Source organism: Oncorhynchus masou, chromosome 15 (genome assembly GCF_036934945.1).
Source record: "Oncorhynchus masou masou isolate Uvic2021 chromosome 15, UVic_Omas_1.1, whole genome shotgun sequence".
Taxonomy (NCBI): Eukaryota; Metazoa; Chordata; class Actinopteri; order Salmoniformes; family Salmonidae; genus Oncorhynchus; species Oncorhynchus masou.
In genome coordinates this window covers 73445819-73473474 of record NC_088226.1, presented here as the reverse complement: position 1 = coordinate 73473474, position 27656 = coordinate 73445819, and the positions used below count along the sequence as shown (strand labels likewise).

General features: G+C 44.7%; 1 protein-coding gene across 1 annotated transcript in view; it reads right to left on the bottom strand.

Annotated features, from left to right (window-relative positions):
• Positions 1 to 27656, bottom strand: part of megf11 (multiple EGF-like-domains 11) — a 551700-nt gene that overhangs the window by 94737 nt on the left and 429307 nt on the right. The window lies entirely within an intron of this gene.

Here is a 27656-nt window from a genome sequence, read left to right as displayed (position 1 = left end):
ACACCGGATACCTGTAGACAGACACACACACACACACACACCACACACAATCAGAACCCCTGAGGACACACACTGACACACCGGATACCTGTAGACACACACACACACACAACCACACACAATCAGAACCCCTAAGGACACACACTGACACAGTGGATACCTGTAGACAGACACACACACACAACCACACCACACACAATCAGAACCCCTGAGGACGCACACTGACACAGTGGATACCTGTAGACAGACACACACACAACCAAACCACACACAATCAGAACCCCTGAGGACACACACTGTCACACCGGATACCTGTAGACAGACACACACACACAACCACACCACACACAATCAGAACCCCTGAGGACACACACTGTCACACCGGATACCTGTAGACAGACACACACACACAACCACAACCACACACAATCAGAACCCCTGAGGACGCACACTGACACAGTGGATACCTGTAGACAGACACACACACACAACCACACCACACACAATCAGAACCCCTGAGGACGCACACTGACACAGTGGGGAGTAGAGAGTAGGGCTGGGGAGTAGGGAGTAGGGCTGGGGAGTAGGGAGTAGGGCTGGGGAGTAGGGAGTAGGGCTGGGGAGTAGGGAGTAGGGCTGGGGAGTAGGGAGTAGGGCTGGGGAGTAGAGAGTAGGGCTGGGGAGTAGAGAGTAGGGCTGGGGAGTAGAGAGTAGGGCTGGGGAGTAGAGAGTAGGGCTGGGGAGTAGAGAGTAGGGCTGGGGAGTAGAGAGTAGGGCTGGGGAGTAGAGAGTAGGGCTGGGGAGTAGGGAGTAGGGCTGGGGAGTAGGGAGTAGGGCTGGGGAGTAGGGAGTAGGGCTGGGGAGTAGAGAGTAGGGCTAGGGAGTAGAGAGTAGGGCTGGGGAGTAGAGAGTAGGGCTGGGGAGTAGGGAGTAGGGCTGGGGAGTAGGGAGTAGGGCTAGGGAGTAGGGAGTAGGGCTGGGGAGTAGGGAGTAGGGCTGGGGAGTAGGGAGTAGGGCTGGGGAGTAGGGAGTAGGGAGTAGGGAGTAGGGCTGGGGAGTAGGGAGTAGGGAGTAGGGAGTAGGGCTGGGGAGTAGAGAGTAGAGCTGGGGAGTAGAGAGTAGGGCTGGGGAGTAGAGAGTAGGGCTGGGGAGTAGAGAGTAGGGCTGGGGAGTAGAGAGTAGGGCTGGGGAGTGGGGAGTAGGGCTGGGGAGTAGAGAGTAGGGCTGGGGAGTGGGGAGTAGGGCTGGGGAGTAGAGAGTAGGGCTGGGGAGTAGAGAGTAGGGCTGGGGAGTAGAGAGTAGGGCTGGGGAGTGGGGAGTAGGGCTGGGGAGTAGAGAGTAGGGCTGGGGAGTAGAGAGTAGGGCTGGGGAGTGGGGAGTAGGGCTGGGGAGTAGAGAGTAGGGCTGGGGAGTAGAGAGTAGGGCTGGGGAGTAGGGCTAGGGAGTAGAGAGTAGGGCTGGGGAGTAGAGAGTAGGGCTAGGGAGTAGAGAGTAGGGCTAGGGAGTAGAGAGTAGGGCTGGGGAGTAGAGAGTAGGGCTGGGGAGTAGAGAGTAGGGCTGGGGAGTGGGGAGTAGGGCTGGGGAGTAGAGAGTAGGGCTGGGGAGTAGGGCTGGGGAGTAGAGAGTAGGGCTGGGGAGTAGGGCTAGGGAGTAGAGAGTAGGGCTGGGGAGTAGGGCTAGGGAGTAGAGAGTAGGGCTGGGGAGTAGAGAGTAGGGCTAGGGAGTAGAGAGTAGGGCTAGGGAGTAGAGAGTAGGGCTGGGGAGTAGAGAGTAGGGCTGGGGAGTAGAGAGTAGGGCTGGGGAGTGGGGAGTAGGGCTGGGGAGTAGAGAGTAGGGCTGGGGAGTAGAGAGTAGGGCTGGGGAGTAGAGAGTAGGGCTGGGGAGTAGGGCTAGGGAGTAGAGAGTAGGGCTGGGGAGTAGAGAGTAGGGCTAGGGAGTAGAGAGTAGGGCTAGGGAGTAGAGAGTAGGGCTGGGGAGTAGAGAGTAGGGCTGGGGAGTAGAGAGTAGGGCTGGGGAGTGGGGAGTAGGGCTAAGGAGTAGGGAGTAGGGCTGGGGAGTAGAGAGTAGGGCTGGGGAGTAGAGAGTAGGGCTAGGGAGTAGAGGGTAGGGCTAGGGAGTAGAGAGTAGTGCTAGGGAGTAGAGGGTAGGGCTGGGGAGTAGGGCTAGGGAGTAGAGAGTAGGGCTGGGGAGTAGAGAGTAGGGCTGGGGAGTAGAGAGTAGGGCTGGGGAGTAGGGCTAGGGAGTAGAGAGTAGGGCTGGGGAGTAGAGAGTAGGGCTAGGGAGTAGAGAGTAGGGCTGGGGAGTAGAGAGTAGGGCTGGGGAGTAGAGAGTAGGGCTGGGGAGTAGGGCTAGGGAGTAGAGAGTAGGGCTGGGGAGTAGAGAGTAGGGCTAGGGAGTAGAGAGTAGGGCTAGGGAGTAGAGAGTAGGGCTGGGGAGTAGAGAGTAGGGCTGGGGAGTAGAGAGTAGGGCTGGGGAGTGGGGAGTAGGGCTAAGGAGTAGGGAGTAGGGCTGGGGAGTAGAGAGTAGGGCTGGGGAGTAGAGAGTAGGGCTAGGGAGTAGAGGGTAGGGCTAGGGAGTAGAGAGTAGTGCTAGGGAGTAGAGGGTAGGGCTAGGGAGTAGAGAGTAGGGCTAGGGAGTAGAGAGTAGTGAGTAGGGCTAGGGAGTAGAGAGTAGTGAGTAGGGCTAGGGAGTAGAGAGTAGTGAGTAGGGCTAGGGAGTAGAGAGTAGTGAGTAGGGCTAGGGAGTAGAGAGTAGTGAGTAGGGCTAGGGAGTAGAGAGTAGTGCTAGGGAGTAGAGGGTAGGGCTAGGGAGTAGAGAGTAGTGAGTAGGGCTAGGGAGTAGAGAGTAGTGAGTAGGGCTAGGGAGTAGAGAGTAGTGAGTAGGGCTAGGGAGTAGAGAGTAGTGCTAGGGAGTAGAGAGTAGTGAGTAGGGCTAGGGAGTAGAGAGTAGTGAGTAGGGCTAGGGAGTAGAGAGTAGTGAGTAGGGCTAGGGAGTAGAGAGTAGTGCTAGGGAGTAGAGAGTAGGGCTAGGGAGTAGAGAGTAGTGAGTAGGGCTAGGGAGTAGAGAGTAGTGAGTAGGGCTAGGGAGTAGAGAGTAGGGCTAGGGAGTAGAGAGTAGTGAGTAGGGCTAGGGAGTAGAGAGTAGTGAGTAGGGCTAGGGAGTAGAGAGTAGGGCTAGGGAGTAGAGAGTAGGGCTAGGGAGTAGTGAGTAGTGAGTAGGGAGTAGTGAGTAGGGCTAGGGAGTAGAGAGTAGTGCTAGGGAGTAGAGAGTAGGGCTAGGGAGTAGTGAGTAGTGAGTAGGGAGTGGGGAGTAGGGATCCTAATAAAATACCACAGGAGACTACAGTAGAAACCAACAAACAACCATTACACTACCAGTCAAACGTTTGGACACACCCACTCATTCAAGAGTTTTTCTTTATTTTTTTTTTTTACTATTTTCTACATTGTAGAATAATAGTGAAGACATAAAAACAATGAAATAACACATGCAGTGACCAAAAAAAGGTTCAACAAATCAAAATATATTTAATATCTGAGATTATTCAAAGTAGCCACCAAAGCTTTGCCTTGATTACAATGTTATGTCATAGTTTTGATGGCTAGGGAGTAGAGAGTAGTGAGTAGGGCTAGGGAGTAGAGAGTAGTGCTAGGGAGTAGAGAGTAGTGCTAGGGAGTAGAGGGTAGGGCTAGGGAGTAGAGAGTAGGGCTAGGGAGTAGAGAGTAGTGAGTAGGGCTAGGGAGTAGAGAGTAGTGAGTAGGGCTAGGGAGTAGAGAGTAGTGAGTAGGGCTAGGGAGTAGAGAGTAGTGAGTAGGGCTAGGGAGTAGAGAGTAGTGAGTAGGGCTAGGGAGTAGAGAGTAGTGAGTAGGGCTAGGGAGTAGAGAGTAGTGCTAGGGAGTAGAGAGTAGTGCTAGGGAGTAGAGAGTAGGGCTAGTGAGTAGTGCTAGGGAGTAGAGAGTAGTGAGTAGGGCTAGGGAGTAGAGAGTAGTGAGTAGGGCTAGGGAGTAGAGAGTAGTGCTAGGGAGTAGAGAGTAGTGAGTAGGGCTAGGGAGTAGAGAGTAGTGAGTAGGGCTAGGGAGTAGAGAGTAGTGCTAGGGAGTAGAGAGTAGGGCTTGGGAGTAGTGAGTAGGGCTAGGGAGTAGTGAGTAGGGCTAGGGAGTAGTGAGTAGGGCTAGGGAGTAGTGAGTAGTGAGTAGGGAGTGGGGAGTAGGGATCCTAATAAAATACCACAGGAGACTACAGGAGAAACCAACAAACAACCATTCAACATACACTACCAGTCAAAAGTTTGGACACACCCACTCATTCAAGAGTTTTTCTTTATTTTTTTTTTACTATTTTCTACATTGTAGAATAATAGTGAAGACATAAAAACAATGAAATAACACATGCAGTGACCAAAAAAAGGTTCAACAAATCAAAATATATTTAATATCTGAGATTATTCAAAGTAGCCACCAAAGCTTTGCCTTGATTACAATGTTATATCATAGTTTTGATGTCTTCACTATTATTCTACAATGTAGAAAATAGTTTTTTTTTTAAATAAAGAAAAACCCTTGAATGAGTGGGTGTGTCCAAACGTTTGACTGGTAGTGTAATGGTTGTTTGTTGGTTTCTCCTGTAGTCTCCCGTGGTATTACATAGAGGTCAGGGCACACGTGAAGACTAATACAGGTACCCTTCTATCCCTCTGACCCTCTACTCGGTGTGAGACGATCCTACAGAGAGCAGCGAAGCAGAAACACTGTATCCAGTGAGGTCCTTGTGTTCTAAAAATAGTCCCCCCGCCCCCGCCTCCCTCCCGAGTACTCCACCCCCCCCCCCAAAATAAAAATCATGAGGGTACTTGAACAGTGGAAAAATATCAAATGCCCATCCCTACAGACACCCACAAATCACCCTTTCAAGCTCCTGCAGCCTCTCCCTCTGTTCCAGAGAGACAGCTCATTTGAGATGTACTTTGACAGAGAAGAGAGTCTCAGAGACACAGAGAGCAGAGCAGCTGGGCTCTGTGACCATTAAAACCACATTAAGAAGAATACTTTGAATTAAAGAACAGCTAATCTCCGAGGACGATCCTCACACAGTATATAGTACAGCACCTGGGTCCCTTTGAGGGGGAGGCAGAAGGGCGAGGAGAGGTGGTGGTGGAGGAAGAGAGGAGGAGAGGTGAGTTAGTCAGAAACAGTCCTTTGTTGGAGAGTCAGAGGGCTAAGGGATGGTGTGTGGAGGGGGAATGGGAAGGAGGTGTGAGGACAGGAGGGTGAGCAGGGGGGAGGAAGTTAGTCAGGAACATGCAGACTGATCTTCAAAGTGAGGCTTGATTCAGAGGCTGTTTGAGGTTCTGTTCTTTCTACTAGGCCCCGGTAGAATTAAACATGCATCTCAAATTAAACCCTATTCACTTTATAGTGCACTGCTTTTGACCAGGGCCCCTAGGGACTATGGAGGGACTAGGGTGTCTGACCAGGGCCCCTAGGGACTATGGAGGGACTAGGGTGTCTGACCAGGGCCCCTAGGGACTATGGAGGGACTAGGGTGTCTGACCAGGGCCCCTAGGGACTATGGAGGGACTAGGGTGTCTGACCAGGGCCCCTAGGGACTATGGAGGGACTAGGGTGTCTGACCAGGGCCCCTAGGGACTATGGAGGGACTAGGGTGTCTGACCAGGGCCCCTAGGGACTATGGAGGGACTAGGGTGTCTGACCAGGGCCCCTAGGGACTATGGAGGGACTAGGGTGTCTGACCAGGGCCCCTAGGGACTATGGAGGGACTAGGGTGTCTGACCAGGGCCCCTAGGGACTATGGAGGGACTAGGGTGTCTGACCAGGGCCCCTAGGGACTATGGAGGGACTAGGGTGTCTGACCAGGGCCCCTAGGGACTATGGAGGGACTAGGGTGTCTGACCAGGGCCCCTAGGGACTATGGAGGGACTAGGGTGTCTGACCAGGGCCCCTAGGGACTATGGAGGGACTAGGGTGTCTGACCAGGGCCCCTAGGGACTATGGAGGGACTAGGGTGTCTGACCGGGGCCCCTAGGGACTATGGAGGGACTAGGGTGTCTGACCAGGGCCCCTAGGGACTATGGAGGGACTAGGGTGTCTGATCAGGGCCCCTAGGGACTATGGAGGGACTAGGGTGTCTGACCAGGGCCCCTAGGGACTATGGAGGGACTAGGGTGTCTGACCAGGGCCCCTAGGGACTATGGAGGGACTAGGGTGTCTGACCAGGGCCCCTAGGGACTATGGAGGGACTAGGGTGTCTGACCAGGGCCCCTAGGGACTATGGAGGGACTAGGGTGTCTGACCAGGGCCCCTAGGGACTATGGAGGGACTAGGGTGTCTGACCAGGGCCCCTAGGGACTATGGAGGGACTAGGGTGTCTGACCAGGGCCCCTAGGGACTATGGAGGGACTAGGGTGTCTGACCAGGGCCCCTAGGGACTATGGAGGGACTAGGGTGTCTGATCAGGGCCCCTAGGGACTATGGAGGGACTAGGGTGCCTTTTGGGACACAGACATGGAATGGCTCGCTCTCTTTACTGTGAGCCAAGAAATACAGAGAAAACCTCTTTGAGCCAGATCACAAACACAGACCCTTCGACAGGCTGGCAAGGGAGGAGAGTAGGGGGAGAGGAGAGGGAGAGGAGAATGGGGGGAGAGAGGAGAGAGACAGGAAAGAAAGAGGAGAGGGAGAAGAGAAGAGGAGAGGAGAGGAGAGGGAAAGGAGAGGGACAGGAGAAGGGGGGAGAGAGGAGAGAGAGAGGAAAGAGAGAGGAGGGGGAGAGGAGAGGAGAGGAGAGGAAAGGGGGAGGGAGGGAGGGAGGGAGGAGGGAGAGGAGAGGGAGAGGGAGAGGGAGAGGGAGAGGAGAAGGGGGGAGAGGAGAGGGAGAGGAGAAGAGGGGGGGAGGAGAGGGAGAGGAGAGGGAGAGGAGGGGGAGAGGAGAGGGAAAGGGGGGGAGAGGGAGAGGAGAAGAGGGGGGGAGGAGGGGGAGAGGAGGGGGAGAGGATAGGGAAGGCGGGGGAGGGAGAGGAGAAGGGGGGGAGAGGGAGAGGAGGGGGAGAGGAGAGGGAGATGAGAGGGAGAGGAGGGGAGAGCACGGGGAGATGAGAGGGAGAGTGTCAAGTCTCTTCAGAGGAGGGCTAGAGGTCCCACCGCCCAATTAGAGCTGAGCAACATACACACACACACACACACACACACACACACACACACACATGCAAATTCATCTACAAATGAATGATTTATTTTCCTATTCCAGCTGTGCTACTTTATCACAAGGTTACACCCTTCCAATGGCGGGGTTATAATGTGAAAACTCCACCAGAGTTGACTGGTGTTGCAGCTGTAGACTGGTGTTGCAGCTGTAGACTGGTGTAATCTGGTGTAGCTGCTCTAGCCTGGTGTAGCCTGGTGTAATCTGGTGTAGCTGCTCTAGCCTGGTGTTGCAGCTGTAGACTGGTGTTGCAGCTGTAGACTGGTGTAATCTGGTGTAGCTGCTCTAGCCTGGTGTTGCAGCTGTAGACTGGTGTAACCTGGTGTAGCTGCTCTAGCCTGGTGTAGCCTGGTGTCGACTGGTGTAGCTGCTCTAACCTGGTGTAGCCTGCTGTAGCCTGGTGTAAACTGCTGTAGACTGGTGTAGCTGCTCTAGCCTGGTGTAGCCTGGTGTAGACTGGTGTAGCCTGGTGTAGACTGGTGTAGCCTGCTGTAACCTGGTGTAGACTGGTGTAGACTGATGTAGCCTGGTTTAGACTGGTGTAGCCTGGTGTAGACTGGTGTAGACTGGTGTAGACTGGTGTAGACTGGTGTTGCAGCTGTAGACTGGTGTAGACTGGTGTAGACTGCTGTAACCTGGTGTAGACTGGTGTAACCTGGTGTAGCCTGGTGTAGACTGGTGTAGACTGGTGTAGCCTGGTGTAGACTGGTGTAACCTGGTGTAGACTGGTGTAACCTGGTGTAGCTGCTCTAGCCTGGTGTAGCCTGGTGTCGACTGGTGTAGCTGCTCTAGCCTGGTGTAGCCTGCTGTAGCCTGGTGTAACCTGCTGTAGACTGGTGTAGCTGCTCTAGCCTGGTGTAGCCTGGTGTAGACTGGTGTAGCCTGGTGTAGCCTGGTGTAGACTGGTGTAGACTGGTGTAGACTGATGTAGCCTGGTTTAGCCTGGTGTAGCCTGGTGTAGCCTGGTGTAGACTGGTGTTGCAGCTGTAGACTGGTGTAGACTGGTGTAGCCTGCTGTAACCTGGTGTAGACTGGTGTAGACTGGTGTAGACTGGTGTAGACTGGTGTAACCTGGTGTAACCTGGTGTAACCTGGTGTAGCCTGGTGTAGACTGGTGTAGACTGGTGTAGACTGGTGTAGACTGATGTAGACTGGTGTAGACTGGTGTAGACTGGTGTAACCTGGTGTAGCCTGGTGTAGCTGCCCTAGCCTGGTGTAGCCTGCTGTAGCCTGGTGTAACCTGCTGTAGACTGGTGTAGCTGCTCTAGCCTGGTGTAGACTGGTGTAGCCTGGTGTAGACTGGTGTAGACTGATGTAGACTGGTGTAGACTGGTGTAGACTGGTGTAGACTGGTGTAGCCTGGTGTAACTTGGTGTAGCCTGCTGTAACCTGGTGTAACCTGGTGTAGCCTGGTGTAGCTGCTCTAGCCTGGTGTAACCTGGTGTAACCTGGTGTAGTCTGGTGTAACCTGGTGTAGCCTGCTGTAACCTGGTGTAACCTGGTGTAGCCTGGTGTAGCTGCTCTAGCCTGGTGTAACCTGGTGTAGACTGGTGTAGACTGGTGTAGACTGGTGTAGACTGGTGTAGACTGGTGTAACCTGGTGTAGCCTGGTGTAGCTGCCCTAGCCTGGTGTAGCCTGCTGTAGCCTGGTGTAACCTGCTGTAGACTGGTGTAGCTGCTCTAGCCTGGTGTAGACTGGTGTAGCCTGGTGTAGACTGGTGTAGACTGGTGTAACCTGGTGTAACCTGGTGTAACCTGGTGTAGCCTGGTGTAGCTGCTCTAGCCTGGTGTAACCTGGTGTAACCTGCTCTAGCCTGGTGTAACCTGGTGTAACCTGGTGTAGTCTGGTGTAACCTGGTGTAACCTGGTGTAGCCTGCTGTAACCTGGTGTAACCTGGTGTAGCCTGGTGTAGCTGCTCTAGCCTGGTGTAACCTGGTGTAACCTGCTCTAGCCTGGTGTAACCTGGTGTAGTCTGGTGTAACCTGGTGTAACCTGGTGTAGCCTGCTGTAACCTGGTGTAACCTGGTGTAGCCTGGTGTAGCTGCTCTAGCCTGGTGTAACCTGGTGTAACCTGGTCTAGCCTGGTGTAACCTGGTGTAACCTGGTGTAGCTGCTCTAGTCCGGTGTAGCTGCTCTAGACTGGTGTAGCTGCTCTAGACTGGTGTAGCTGCTCTAGCCTGGTGTAGCTGCTCTAGACTGGTGTAGCTGCTCCAGACTGGTGTAGCTGCTCTAGCCTGGTGTAGCTGCTCTAGCCTGGTGTGGCCTGGTGTAACCTGGTGTAGCCTGGTGTAGCTGCTCTAGCCTGGTGTAACCTGGTGTAACCTGCTCTAGCCTGGTGTAGCCTGGTGTAGCCTGGTGTAGCTGCTCTAGCCTGGTGTAGACTGGTGTAGCTGCTCTAGCCTGGTGTAACCTGGTGTAGCTGCTCTAGCCTGGTGTAGCTGCTCTAGCCTGGTGTAGCTGCTCTAGCCTGGTGTAACCTGGTGTAGCTGCTCTAGCCTGGTGTAGCTGCTCTAGCCTGGTGTAGCTGCTCTAGCCTGGTGTAGCTGCTCTAGCCTGGTGTAGCTGCTCTAGGTGACATCCTGACACATGCTCCTGACTCAGTGTGAAGTCACTGTGTTAGAGGAGGAATGGCTTAGAGCAGGAGACGACCTCAGTTACCAGACGTGTGTGTGTGGTCTCCACGTTGTTTATCATCCCCCTGTCAGAATGATGTCTCTCATTAAGTCAACATTATTTCTCTCTGCAGGTAGGGATTCTTTCTCCCTCCCTCTTTCCACTTCACTCTGTACTGTATCTCTTCTCCGTCCCTCTTCTCTGTCTCAATCGTGATCTCTCCCTTTCTTGCTCTGTCCACAGATACCCTCTCTGTCACTCTTCAGGTTAATATCACCCTCTCTGTCACTCTCCAGGTTAATAGCACCCTCTCTGTCACTCTTCAGGTTAATATCACCCTCTCTGTCACTCTCCAGGTTAATAGCACCCTCTCTGTCACTCTCCAGGTTAATACCACCCTCTCTGTCACTCTCCAGGTTAATACCACCCTCTCTGTCACTCTCCAGGTTAATACCACCCTCTCTGTCACTCTCCAGGTTAATACCACCCTCTCTGTCACTCTCCAGGTTAATAGCACCCTCTCTGTCACTCTCCAGGTTAATAGCACCCTCTCTGTCACTCTCCAGGTTAATACCACCCTCTCTGTCACTCTCCAGGTCAATACCACCCTCTCTGTCACTCTCTAGGTTAATACCACCCTCTCTGTCACTCTCCAGGTTAATACCACCCTCTCTGTCACTCTCCAGGTTAATACCACCCCCTCTGTCACTCTCCAGGTTAATACCACCCCCTCTGTCACTCTCCAGGTTAATACCACCCTCTCTGTCACTCTCCAGGTCAATACCACCCTCTCTGTCACTCTCTAGGTTAATACCACCCTCTCTGTCACTCTCCAGGTTAATAGCACCCTCTCTGTCACTCTCCAGGTTAATAGCACCCTCTCTGTCACTCTCCAGGTTAATAGCACCCTCTCTGTCACTCTCCAGGTTAATAGCACCCTCTCTGTCACTCTCCAGGTTAATACCACCCTCTCTGTCACTCTCCAGGTCAATACCACCCTCTCTGTCACTCTCTAGGTTAATACCACCCTCTCTGTCACTCTCCAGGTTAATACCACCCTCTCTGTCACTCTCCAGGTTAATAGCACCCTCTCTGTCACTCTCCAGGTTAATAGCACCCTCTCTGTCACTCTCCAGGTTAATACCACCCTCTCTGTCACTCTCCAGGTCAATACCACCCTCTCTGTCACTCTCTAGGTTAATACCACCCTCTCTGTCACTCTCCAGGTTAATAGCACCCTCTCTGTCACTCTCCAGGTTAATACCACACTCTCTGTCACTCTCCATGTGAATTTGTCCCTCTGTGTCACTCTCCAGGTTAATACCACCCTCTCTGTCACTCTCCATGTGAATTTGTCCCTCTGTGTCACTCTCCAGGTTAATAGCACCCTCTCTGTCACTCTCCAGGTTAATACCACCCTCTCTGTCACTCTCCAGGTTAATACCACCCTCTCTGTCACTCTCCAGGTTAATACCACCCTCTCTGTCACTCTCCAGGTTAATACCACCCTCTCTGTCACTCTCCAGGTTAATACCACCCTCTCTGTTACTCTCCATGTGAATTTGTCCCTCTGTATCACTCTCCAGGTTAATGTCTCTCTCCCCAGTGAGGCCCCCTCCTCTTGTCCTGTGTGTCTCTCCATCTCCACTAAGCCAGCTTCATAGTCCTATCCTGTACCATCCTGTCCCTGTCCACATGCAGGTCCTCTCAGCCCTCCAACCCTGCACTCTGCTAGCCCGTCCGGGTTGGGGAGCTCTCAGCCCTCCAGCCCTGCTGCACCCTGGTGACTCAATTAACCCAGACAGATGGCCTAGAGTCTCCAAACCTGTACAGTGTTTAGAATGTGAGATCCCTGCCTCCCTCCCCTTCCCATCATCCTTCACTCTCTCCTTCCTGCCTGCCTCCCTCCCTCTCTACTTCCTTTCCTCTCCTTCATCCTTCCTTTCCTCCCGATCCTCCCTCCCACTACCCCCCCTCCCTCCCCATCCTCCCTCCCTCGCATCATCCTACCTCCCTCGCATCATCCTACCTCCCTCCCATCATCCTACCTCCCTCCCATCATCCTACCTCCCTCCCATCATCCTACCTCCCTCCCATCATCCTCCCTCCCTCCCATCATCCTCCCTCCCTCCCATCATCCTCCCTCCCATCATCCTCCCTCCCTCCCTTTTGGTATGGGCTCCTCAGAACATATAATAACAGTCTATAAGCCCTGAGCTCAAAAGGTAGAGTAGAGCAGAACAGAGAGGACCACTGAGACCGACAGCTTTGACCTTTATACTCAATCCATTCCTCTCTGTCTCCTCTTACTATCTCCCTGTACTGAGATATGGTCCACTGCTATCCTGAGTCCTACCTATCTCCCTGAGTCCACTGCTATCCCGAGTCCTTTCTATCTCTGTGAGTCTACTGCTATCCTGAGTCCTTCCTATCTCCCAGAGTCCACTGCTATCCTGAGTCCTTCCTATCTCTGTGAGTCCACTGCTATCCTGAGTCCAACCTATCTCCATGTACTGAGACATGATCCACTGATATCCTGAGTCCTACCTATCTCCCTGAGTCTACTGCTATCCTGAGTCCTTCCTATCTCCCTGAGTCTACTGCTATCCTGAGTCCTTCCTATCCCCCAGAGTCCACTGCTATCCCGAGTCCTTCCTATCCCCCAGAGTCCACTGCTATCCTGAGTCCTTCCTATCTCCCTGAGTCCACTGCTATCCTGAGTCCTACCTATCTCCCTGAGTCCACTGCTATCCTGAGTCCTTCCTATCTCCCAGAGTCCACTGCTATCCTGAGTCCTTCCTATCTCTGTGAGTCCACTGCTATCCTGAGTCCAACCTATCTCCATGTACTGAGACATGATCCACTGATATCCTGAGTCCTACCTATCTCCCTGAGTCTACTGCTATCCTGAGTCCTTCCTATCTCCCTGAGTCTACTGCTATCCTGAGTCCTTCCTATCCCCCAGAGTCCACTGCTATCCCGAGTCCTTCCTATCCCCCAGAGTCCACTGCTATCCTGAGTCCTTCCTATCTCCCTGAGTCCACTGCTATCCTGAGTCCTACCTATCTCCCTGAGTCCACTGCTATCCTGAGTCCTTCCTATCTCCCAGAGTCCACTGCTATCCTGAGTCCTTCCTATCTCTGTGAGTCCACTGCTATCCTGAGTCCAACCTATCTCCATGTACTGAGACATGATCCACTGATATCCTGAGTCCTTCCTATCTCCCTGAGTCCACTGCTATCCTGAGTCCTACCTATCTCCCAGAGTCCACTGCTATCCTGAGTCCTTCCTATCTCCCTGAGTCCACTGCTATCCTGAGTCCTTCCTATCCCCCAGAGTCCACTGCTATCCTGAGTCCTTCCTATCTCCCTGAGTCTACTGCTATCCCGAGTCCTTCCTATCTCCCAGAGTCCACTGCTATCCTGAGTCCTTCCTATCTCCCTGAGTCCACTGCTATCCTGAGTCCTTCCTATCTCCCTGAGTCCACTGCTATCCTGAGTCCTTCCTATCTCTGTGAGTCCACTGCTATCCTGAGTCCAACCTATCTCCATGTACTGAGACATGATCCACTGATATCCTGAGTCCTTCCTATCTCCCTGAGTCCACTGCTATCCTGAGTCCTACCTATCTCCCAGAGTCCACTGCTATCCTGAGTCCTTCCTATCTCCCTTAGTCTACTGCTATCCTGAGTCCTTCCTATCTCCCAGAGTCCACTGCTATCCTGAGTCCTTCCTATCTCCCTGAGTCCACTGCTATCCTGAGTCCTTCCTATCCCCCAGAGTCCACTGCTATCCTGAGTCCTTCCTATCTCCCTGAGTCTACTGCTATCCCGAGTCCTTCCTATCTCCCAGAGTCCACTGCTATCCTGAGTCCTTCCTATCTCCCTGAGTCCACTGCTATCCTGAGTCCTTCCTATCTCCCTGAGTCCACTGCTATCCTGAGTCCTTCCTATCTCCCTTAGTCTACTGCTATCCTGAGTCCTTCCTATCTCCCAGAGTCCACTGCTATCCTGAGTCATTCCTATCTCGCTGAGTTCACTGCCAAGGAGAGACGGTCCGTCCCACAGGTGCTACTACACAATTGTTTTATTTTGTGGTTTTTTTCTCAGTGTTGATTGCTGTCCCCCTCCATTTAGGCTACTAAATGGATCTCCCAGGTACGACTTGGCCAACAGGCCATGATGAATAATTGTGAATATCTGGATTATAGACAGTATTTACTGCACTTACCCTTTGATGTTTTCTGTACATAGCATGGAACACTTCATAGCTTAATAAAAATGGAGAACTTTTTTAATAAATATGTTTAAGGTCAAATAAACCATAACAGATTAAAATATATTGCTCTGAAAGATCCAGTATTCTACCTGTTTAGGCTTGTATACTACAGATCCAGTATTCTAACTGTTTAGGCTTGTATACTGTTGTTATAGTGACTTTTATTCTTCATTACCCACCTTAACTCATTGAGTGTGCCAACTGTAACGGTCTGAAATGTGTTCATTATTTTGTGTTTTACTTTATTTATTTTTTAATCTTTTGCTCCTAGCAATCCCGGATCCGGGATCGTAATCATAGCCTCAAACGAATTAGCATAGCGCAGCGGGCATAAATACCCCTAGAAACTTTTCCTATTCATGAAAATCGCAAATTAAATATATTCAAACACAAGCTTAGCCTTTTGTTAATCACACTGGCATCTCAGATTTTCAAAATATGCGTTACAGCCAACGCTAGACAAGCATTTGTGTAAGTTTATCATGGCATAATGCTATGCTAGGCTCTGCTGGCAGCAGGCAACATTTTCACAAAAATAAGAAAAGCAACCAAATTAAATAATTTACCTTTGAAGAACTTCAGATGCTTTCACTCAGGAGACTCCCAGTTAGATAGCAAATGTTCCTTTTTTCCAAAAATATGATTTTTGTAGGCGAAATAGCTCCCGTTTGTTCATCATGCTTGGCTGAGAAATCGACCGGAAAATGCTACCACTACAACGCCAAACTTTTCAAAATGAGCTCCATAATATTGACAGAAACACGGCAAACGTTGTTTACCCTGAATCGGGCGGTCATGTGCCTTTTACTGAGGAGTGGCTTCAGTCTGGCCACTCCACCATAAAGGCCTGATTGGTGGAGTGCTGCAGAGATGGTTGTTCTTCTGGAAGGTTCTTCCATCTCCACAGAGGAACTCTGGAGCTCTGTCAGAGTGACCATTGGATTCTTGGTCATCTCCCTGACCAATCTCCCCGGATCGCTCAGTTTGGCCAGGCAGCCAGCTCTAGGAAGAGTCTTAGTGGTTCCAAGCCACTGTGTTCTTTACAGACAATTCCTTCGACCTCATGGCTTAGTTTTTGCTCTGATGTGCACTGTGGGACCTTATATAGACAGGTGTGTGGCTTTCCCAATATTGTCCAGTCAATTCAATTGATTTACCACAGGTGGACTCCAATCAAGTTGGAGAAACATCTCAAGGATGATCAATGGAAACAGGACGCACCTGAGCTCAATTATGAGTCTCGTCATAGCAAAAGGGTCTGAATTACTTATGTAAATAAGGTATTTATGTTTAAAAAGTTTAAAACAAAATCCCCCAAAAATGTAATTATGGCGCATTGTGTGTAGATTGATGAGGGGGGAAAAACAATTTCATCCATATACAGAATGAGGCTGTAATGTAACAACATGTGGAAAAAGAGAAGGGGTCTGAATACTTTCTGAATGCACTGTACATATAATATATATAAATATATGTATTAATATATTTTCCTTTATTATCTTCCCCTAACCCTCCCACCCTTCCCCTATTTGCAGAAATCTGATGGACAACAACACTTAGGCCTCTACTTCCAGCTTATACACACTATATACTACCAGTATACTATATACACACTATACACGACCAGTATATACTACCAGTATACTATATACACACTATATACTACCAGTATACTATATACACACTATATACTACCAGTATACTATATACACACACTATATACACTACCACTATATACTACCAGTATACTATATACACACTATATACACTATCACTATATACTACCAGTATACTATATACACACTATATACTGTACCAGTATACTATATACACACTATATACTACAAGTATACTATATACACACTATATACACTACCACTATATACATACTATATACACACTATAAACTACTAGTATACTATATACACACTATATACTACCAGTATATACTACCAGTATACTATATACATACTATATACTACCAGTATACTATATACTACCAGTATACTATATACATACTATATACTACCAGTATACTATATACACACTATATACTGTACCAGTATACTATATACACACTATATACACTACCACTATATACTACCAGTATACTATATACTACCAGTATACTATATACTACCAGTATACTATATACTACCAGTATACTATATACACACTATATACTGTACCAGTATACTATATACACACTATATACACTACCACTATATACTACCAGTATACTATATACACTATATACACTACCACTATATACTGTACCAGTATACTATATACACACTATATACTGTACCAGTATACTATATACACACTATATACACTACCACTATATACTACCAGTATACTATATACACTATATACACTACCACTATATACTGTACCAGTATACTATATACACACTATATACTGTACCAGTATACTATATACACACTATATACACTACCACTATATACTACCAGTATACTATATACATACTATATACTGTACCAGTATACTATATACACACTATATACTACCAGTATACTATATACACACTATATACACTACCACTATATACTACCAGTATACTATATACACACTATGTACACTACCAGGATATACTACCAGTATACTATATACACACTATCGACACTACCACTATATACACTACCACAATATACACTACCACTATATACACTACCACTATATACTACCAGTATACTATATACACACTATATACACTACCACTATATACACTACCACTATATACTACCAGTATACCATATACACACTATATACTGTACCAGTATACTATATGCACACACTATATACTACTAGTATACTATATACACACTATATACACTACCACTATATACATACTATATACACACTATAAACAACCAGTACACCATATACACACTATATACTACCAGTATATACTACCAGTATACTAAATACATACTATATACTACCAGTATACTATATACTACCAGTATAATATATACATACTATATACTACCAGTATACTATATACACACTATATACTGTACCAGTATACTATATACACACTATATACACTACCACTATATACTACCAGTATACTATATACACACTATATACACTACCACTATATACTGTACCAGTATACTATATACACACTACCAGCATATACTACCAGTATACTATATACACACTATATACTGTACCAGTATACTATATACACTACCACTATATACTACCAGTATACTATATACACACTATATACTGTACCAGTATACTATATACACACTATATACACTACCACTATATACTGCCAGTATACTATATACATACTATATACACTACCACTATATTCTGTACCAGTATACTATATACACACTATATACTACCAGTATACGATATACACACTATATACACTACCACTATATAAACTACCACTATATACACTACCACTATATACACTACCGCTATATACACTACCGCTATATACACTACCGCTATATACACTACCAATATATACACTACCAATATATACTGTACCAGTCAAAAGTTTGGACACACCAAGTCATGGGGTGGCAGGGTAGCCTAGTGTTTAGAGCGTTGGACTAGTAACCGGAAGGTTGCAAGTTTGAATCCCCGAGCTGACAAGGTACAAATCTGTCGTTCTGCCAATGAACAGGCAGTTAACCCACTGTTCCTAGGCCATCATTGAAAATAAGAATATTTTTAAATAAAGGTAAAGTAAAAATAATAATACAAATTCCAGGGTTTTTCTTAATTTAGACTATTTTCCACATTGTAGAATAATAGTGAAAACATCACCGGTATGAAATAACACATATGTGTATATGACCTACACACACACAGTAACAGATATATACTCTACACATATAGCAACAGATATATACTCTAAACATACAGTAACAGATATATACTCTACACATACAGTACAGATATATACTCTACACATACAGTACAGATATATACTCTACACATACAGTAACAGATATATACTCTACACATACAGTACAGATATATACTCTACACATACAGTAACAGATATATACTCTACACATACAGTACAGATATATACTCTACACATACAGTAACAGATATATACTCTACACATACAGTACAGATATATACTCTACACATATAGTACAGATATAAACTCTACACATACAGTACAGATATATACTCTACACATACAGTACAGATATATACTCTACACATATAGTAACAGATATATACTCTACACATACAGTACAGATATATACTCTACACATATAGTAACAGATATATACTCTACACGTACAGTACAGATATATACTCTACACATACAGTACAGATATATACTCTACACATATAGTAACAGATATATACTATACACATACAGTAACATATATATACTCTACACATACAGTAACAGATATATACTATACACATACAGTAACAGATATATACTCTACACATACAGTACAGATATATACTCTACACATACAGTACAGATATACACTCTACACATACAGTAACAGATATATACTCTACACATACAGTACAGATATATACTCTACACATATAGTAACAGATATATACTCTACACATACAGTACAGATATATACTCTACACATATAGTAACAGATATATACTATACACATACAGTAACAGATATATACTCTACACATACAGTAACAGATATATACTCTACACATATAGTAACAGATATATACTCTACACATACAGTACAGATATATACTCTACACATACAGTACAGATATATACTCTACACATATAGTAACAGATATATACTCTACACATATAGTAACATATATATACTCTACACATACAGTACATATATATACTCTACACATACAGTAACAGATATATACTCTACACATATAGTACAGATATATACTCTACACATATAGTAACAGATATATACTCTACACATACAGTAACAGACATATACTATACACATACAGTACAGATATATACTCTACACATACAGTACAGATATATACTCTACACATATAGTAACAGATATATACTCTACACATACAGTAACAGACATATACTATACACATACAGTACAGATATATACTCTACACATACAGTACATATATTTACTCTACACATATAGTAACAGATATATACTCTACACATATAGTAACATATATATACTCTACACATACAGTACATATATATACTCTACACATACAGTAACAGATATATACTCTACACATACAGTAACAGATATATACTCTACACATACAGTAACAGACATATACTATACACATACAGTACAGATATATACTCTACACATACAGTACAAATATATACTCTACACATATAGTAACATATATATACTCTACACATATAGTAACATATATATACTCTACACATACAGTACAGATATATACTCTACACATACAGTACAGATATATACTCTACACATATAGTACAGATATATACTCTACACATATAGTAACAGATATATACTCTACACATATAGTAACAGATATATACTCTACACATACAGTAACAGATATATATACTCTACACATACAGTAACATATATATACTCTACACATACAGTACATATATATACTCTACACATACAGTAACAGATATATACTCTACACATACAGTAACAGATATATACTCTACACATACAGTAACAGATATATACTCTACACATACAGTAACAGATATATACTCTACACATACAGTAACAGATATATACTCTACACATATAGTAACAGATATATACTCTACACATACAGTACAGATATATACTCTACACATACAGTACAGATATATACTCTACACATACAGTAACAGATATATACTCTACACACACAGTACAGATATATACTCTACACATATAGTAACAGATATATACTCTACACATACAGTAACAGATATATACTCTACACACACAGTACAGATATATACTCTACACATATAGTAACATATATATACTCTACACATAGTAACAGATATATACTCTACACATACAGTAACAGATATATACTCTACACATACAGTAACAGATATATACTCTACACATACAGTACAGATATATACTCTACACATAGTAACAGATATATACTCTACACATATAGTAACAGATATATACTCTACACATACAGTACAGATATATACTCTACACACATAGTAACAGATATATACTCTACACATACAGTACAGATATATACTCTACACATACAGTACAGATATATACTCTACACATACAGTACAGATATATACTCTACACATACAGTACAGATATATACTCTACACATACAGTACAGATATATACTCTACACATACAGTACATATATTTACTCTACACATATAGTAACAGATATATACTCTACACATATAGTAACATATATATACTCTACACATACAGTACATATATATACTCTACACATACAGTAACAGATATATACTCTACACATACAGTAACAAATATATACTCTACACATACAGTAACAGACATATACTATACACATACAGTACAGATATATACTCTACACATACAGTACAAATATATACTCTAGACATATAGTAACAGATATATACTCTACACATATAGTAACATATATATACTCTACACATACAGTACATATATATACTCTACACATACAGTACAGATATATACTCTACACATATAGTACAGATATATACTCTACACATATAGTAACAGATATATACTCTACACATATAGTAACAGATATATACTCTACACATACAGTAACAGATATATATACTCTACACATACAGTAACATATATATATATACTCTACACATACAGTACATATATATACTCTACACATACAGTAACAGATATATACTCCACACATACAGTAACATATATATACTCTACACATACAGTAACAGATATATACTCTACACATACAGTAACAGATATATACTCTACACATACAGTAACAGATATATACTCTACACATACAGTAACAGATATATACTCTACACATATAGTAACAGATATATACTCTACACATACAGTACAGATATATACTCTACACATACAGTACAGATATATACTCTACACATACAGTAACAGATATATACTCTACACACACAGTACAGATATATACTCTACACATATAGTAACAGATATATACTCTACACATACAGTAACAGATATATACTCTACACACACAGTACAGATATATACTCTACACATACAGTAACAGATATATACTCTACACATATAGTAACAGATACACACTCTCCACATACAGTACAGATATATACTCTCCACATACAGTACAGATATATACTCTACACATACAGTACAGATATATACTCTACACATACAGTAACAGATATATACTCTACACATACAGTAACAGATATATACTCTCCACATACAGTAACAGATATATACTCTACACATACAGTAACAGATATATACTCTACACATACAGTAACAGATATATACTCTACACATACAGTAACAGATATATACTCTGCACATACAGTAACAGATATATACTCTACACATACAGTAACAAATATATACTCTACACATACAGTAACAGATATATACTCTACACATACAGTAACAGATATATACTCTACACATACAGTAACAAATATATACTCTACACATACAGTAACAGATATATACTCTACACATACAGTAACAGATATATACTCTACACATACAGTAACAGATATATACTCTACACATACAGTAACAGATATATACTCTACACATACAGTAACAGATATATACTCTACACATACAGTACAGATATATACTCTACACATACAGTAACAGATATATACTCTACACATACAGTACAGATATATACTCTCCACATACAGTACAGATATATACTCTACACATACAGTAACAGATATATACTCTACACATACAGTAACAGATATATACTCTACACATACAGTAACAGATATATACTCTGCACATACAGTAACAGATATATACTCTACACATACAGTAACAGATATATACTCTCCACATACAGTAACAGATATATACTCTACACATACAGTAACAGATATATACTCTACACATACAGTAACAGATATATACTCTACACATACAGTAACAGATATATACTCTACACATATAGTAACAGATATATACTCTACACATACAGTAACAGATATATACTCTACACATATAGTAACAGATACACACTCTCCACATACAGTACAGATATATACTCTACACATACAGTAACATATATATACTCTACACATACAGTACAGATATATACTCTACACATACAGTACAGATATATACTCTACACATATAGTACAGATATATACAGTGGGTTCAGACGGTTAGTATGCACCAAGGACACCGATGTCCCCCACATCAAGAGACGACGCAAGTTTCAATTGACTTCAACACATACTAATATAGTCCATCCTCCAGATGCTTTTCTCCAAACCAACGTACCCTGCATCGAGCCTACTATCCTGCTGTCGCCAATGGGAGCACCACTTCAATCAATCACTTCGGCTTCCTACAGGGCCCACATGAAATAGGGTACCATGTGGAGTTTAGATAAGAACTATCAATTAGCTGTGGGAGGCTGGAACACAAGAGACTGTTAAAACTAACAGAGTTCTAGGTCTTGGTTCTGAGGGGGGATGATTTGGGTAGTAGAGACTGTTAAAACTAACAGACTTCTGGGTCTTCGTCCTGAGGGGGATGATTTGGGTAGTAGAGACTGTTAAAACTAACAGAGTTCTAGGTTTTGGTTCTGAGGGGGATGATTTGGGTAGTAGAGACTGTTAAAACTAACAGACTTCTAGGTCTTGGTCCTGAGGGGGATGATTTGGGTAGTAGAGACTGTTAAAACTAACAGAGTTCTAGGTCTTGGTTCTGAGGGGGATGATTTGGGTAGTAGAGACTGTTAAAACTAACAGAGTTCTAGGTCTTGGTTCTGAGGGGGATGATTTGGGTAGTAGAGACTGTTAAAACTAACAGACTTCTAGGTCTTCGTCCTGAGGGGGATGATTTGGGTAGTAGAGACTGTTAAAACTAACAGGGTTCTAGGTCTTCGTCCTGAGGGGGATGATTTGGGTAGTAGAGACTGTTAAAACTAACAGACTTCTAGGTTTTGGTTCTGAGGGGGATGATTTGGGTAGTAGAGACTGTTAAAACTAACAGACTTCTAGGTTTTGGTTCTGAGGGGGATGATTTGGGTAGTAGAGACTGTTAAAACTAACAGACTTCTAGGTTTTGGTCCTGAGGGGGATGATTTGGGTAGTAGAGACTGTTAAAACTAACAGACTTCTAGGTTTTGGTTCTGAGGGGGATGATTTGGGTAGTAGAGACTGTTAAAACTAACAGACTTCTAGGTTTTGGTCCTGAGGGGGATGATTTGGGTAGTAGAGACTGTTAAAACTAACAGACTTCTAGGTCTTGGTCCTGAGGGGGATGATTTGGGTAGTAGAGACTGTTAAACTAACAGGGTTCTAGGTTTTGGTTCTGAGGGGGATGATTTGGGTAGTAGAGACTGTTAAACTAACAGGGTTCTAGGTTTTGGTTCTGAGGGGGATGATTTGGGTAGTAGAGACTGTTAAAACTAACAGACTTCTAGGTCTTGGTCCTGAGGGGGATGATTTGGGTAGTAGAGACTGTTAAAACTAACAGACTTCTAGGTCTTGGTCCTGAGGGGGATGATTTGGGTAGTAGAGACTGTTAAAACTAACAGACTTCTAGGTCTTGGTCCTGAGGGGGATGATTTGGGTAGTAGAGACTGTTAAAACTAACAGACTTCTAGGTCTTCGTCCTGAGGGGGATGATTTGGGTAGTAGAGACTGTTAAACTAACAGGGTTCTAGGTCTTCGTCCTGAGGGGGATGATTTGGGTAGTAGAGACTGTTAAAACTAACAGGGTTCTAGGTCTTCGTCCTGAGGGGGATGATTTGGGTAGTAGAGACTGTTAAAACTAACAGACTTCTAGGTTTTGGTTCTGAGGGGGATGATTTGGGTAGTAGAGACTGTTAAAACTAACAGACTTCTAGGTTTTGGTCCTGAGGGGGATGATTTGGGTAGTAGAGACTGTTAAAACTAACAGACTTCTAGGTCTTGGTCCTGAGGGGGATGATTTGGGTAGTAGAGACTGTTAAACTAACAGGGTTCTAGGTTTTGGTTCTGAGGGGGATGATTTGGGTAGTAGAGACTGTTAAAACTAACAGACTTCTAGGTCTTGGTCCTGAGGGGGATGATTTGGGTAGTAGAGACTGTTAAAACTAACAGACTTCTAGGTCTTGGTCCTGAGGGGGATGATTTGGGTAGTAGAGACTGTTAAAACTAACAGACTTCTAGGTCTTGGTCCTGAGGGGGATGATTTGGGTAGTAGAGACTGTTAAAACTAACAGACTTCTAGGTCTTCGTCCTGAGGGGGATGATTTGGGTAGTAGAGACTGTTAAACTAACAGGGTTCTAGGTCTTCGTCCTGAGGGGGATGATTTGGGTAGTAGAGACTGTTAAAACTAACAGACTTCTAGGTCTTGGTTCTGAGGGGGATGATTTGGGTAGTAGAGACTGTTAAACTAACAGACTTCTAGGTTTTGGTTCTGAGGGGGATGATTTGGGTAGTAGAGACTGTTAAAACTAACAGAGTTCTAGGTTTTGGTTCTGAGGGGGATGATTTGGGTAGTAGAGACTGTTAAAACTAACAGACTTCTAGGTCTTGGTCCTGAGGGGGATGATTTGGGTAGTCTGGTCTAGTTTCAACGACACACAGAGTTTGCTAATGTATGACGACAGAGGTAATATTATATTGGAGAGGCATGTTCAGTTGTGATTTAACCATTTGTTGCAATATATAATTCATCATGTGAATCATTTAAATGGTCGTGTATCACCGATAGCCAGAGGCAATTTAAATATCATTACAGACCTGTATATGTGTGTGTGTGTGTGTGTGTGTGTGTGTGTGTGTGTGTGTGTGTGTGTGTGTGTGTGTGTGTGTGCGTAATTTAAACATCATTACAGACCAGTATGTGTGTGTGTATAATTTAAACATCATTACAGACCTGTGTGTGTGTGTGTGTGTGTGTGTGTGTGTGTGTGTGTGTGTGTGTGTGTGTGTGTGTGTGTGTGTGTGTAATTTAATCATGATTACAGCCCAGGTTTCAAGTGAATTAAATTAGATCACGATTCCTCCTCCATTTATATCACGCTCAAAGCACAAACAAACAACACCTTTTAATTAACAGAGCATTACTTAGACACACACACAGGTCTGTAATGATGTTTAAATTACACACACACACACACACACACACACACACACACACACACACACACACACACACACACACACACACACAGGTCTGTAATGATGTTTAAATTACACACACACACTAACACACACACAGGTCTGTAATGATGTTTAAATTACACACACACACACACACACAGGTCTGTAATGATGTTTAAATTACACACACACACACAGGTCTGTAATGATGTTTAAATTACACACACACACACACACACACACACACACACACACACACACACACACACACACACACACACACAGGTCTGTAATGATGCTTAAATTACACACACACACAATAACACACACACTAACACACACACACAGGTCTGTAATGATGTTTAAATTACACACACACACGTATGTAATGATGTCTAAATTATACACACACACACACACACACACACACAGGTCTGTCATGATGTTTAAATTACACACACACAGGTCTGTCATGATGTTTAAATTACACACACACACACAGGTCTGTAATGATGTTTAAATTACACACACACACACACACACACACACACACACACACACACACACACACACACACACACACACACAGGTCTGTAATGATGTTTAAATTACACACGCACACACACACAGGTCTGTAATGATGTTTAAATTACACACACACACACACACACACACAGGTCTGTAATGATGCTTAAATTACACACACACACACACATACAGGTCTGTAATGATGTTTAAATTACACTCACATACACACACACTCACACACACACACAGGCCTGGCTACGACCTACTTAAACTACATACTGTGTACAAGAATGTTGATGAAAAACGGCTGCAACAAACATATATAAGCAATCTAGGCTCCTCCTACTGAGAATACCAGCATGTTAGGCTCCTCCTACTGAGAATATCAGCATGTTAGGCTCCTCCTACTGAGAATATCAGCATGTTATGCTCCTCCTACTGAGAATATCAGCATGTTATGCTCCTCCTACTGAGAATACCAGCATGTTATGCTCCTCCTACTGAGAATATCAGCATGTTATGCTCCTCCTACTGAGAATACCAGCATGTTATGCTCCTCCTACTGAGAATATCAGCATGTTATGCTCCTCCCACTGAGAATATCAGCATGTTATGCTCCTCCTACTGAGAATACCAGATTGTTATGCTCCTCCTACTGAGAATACCATTATGTTATGCTCCTCCTACTGAGAATACCAGCATGTTAGGCTCCTCCTACTGAGAATATCACCATGTTATGCTCCTCCTACTGAGAATATCACCATGTTAGGCTCCTCCTACTGAGAATATCTGCATGTTAGGCTCCTCCCACTGGGAATATCTGCATGTTAGGCTCCTCCTACCGAGAATATGTCTTGGTGGTTCCAAGAGACACAACTAGGAGAGAGAGGGACAGAAGAGACAACAAGGAGAGAGAGAGAGACAGCGACACAACTAGGAGAGAGAGAGACAGAGACACAACAAGGAGAGAGAGAGACAGCAAGAGACACAACTAGGAGAGAGAGGGACAGAGACACAACGAGGAGAGAGGGAGACAGCAGAGACACAACTAGGAGAGAGAGACAGAGACAACACTAGGAGAGAGAGGGACAGAGTCACAACTAGGAGAGAGAGGGACAGCAGAGACACAACTAGGAGTGAGAGGGACAGCAGAGACACAACTAGGAATGAGAGGGACAGAGACACAACTTGGAAAGAGAGGGACAGAGACACAGTACTGACCTGTCTCTGTATACTAGCATAGATGGGACCTGTCTCTGTATCCTACCATAGTACTGACCTCTCTCTGTATCCTATCATAGTACTGACCTCTCTCTGTATCCTACCATAGTACTGACCTCTCTCTGTATCCTACCATAGTACTGACCTCTCTCTGTATCCTACCATCGTACTGACCTGTCTCTGTATCCTACCATCGTACTGACCTGTCTCTGTATCCTACCATCGTACTGACCTGTCTCTGTATCCTACCATCGCACTGACCTGTCTCTCTGCTTCCTACCATAGTACTGAGCTGCCTCTCTGTATCCTACCATAGTACTGACCTCTCTCTGTATCCTACCATAGTACTGACCTGTCTCTCTGTATCCTACCATAGTACTGACCTGTCTCTCTGTATCCTACCATAGTACTGACCTGTCTCTCTGTATCCTACCATAGTACTGACCTGTCCCTCTGTATCCTACCATAGTAGTGACCTGTCTCTGTATCCTACCATAGTACTGACCTGTCTCTGTATCCT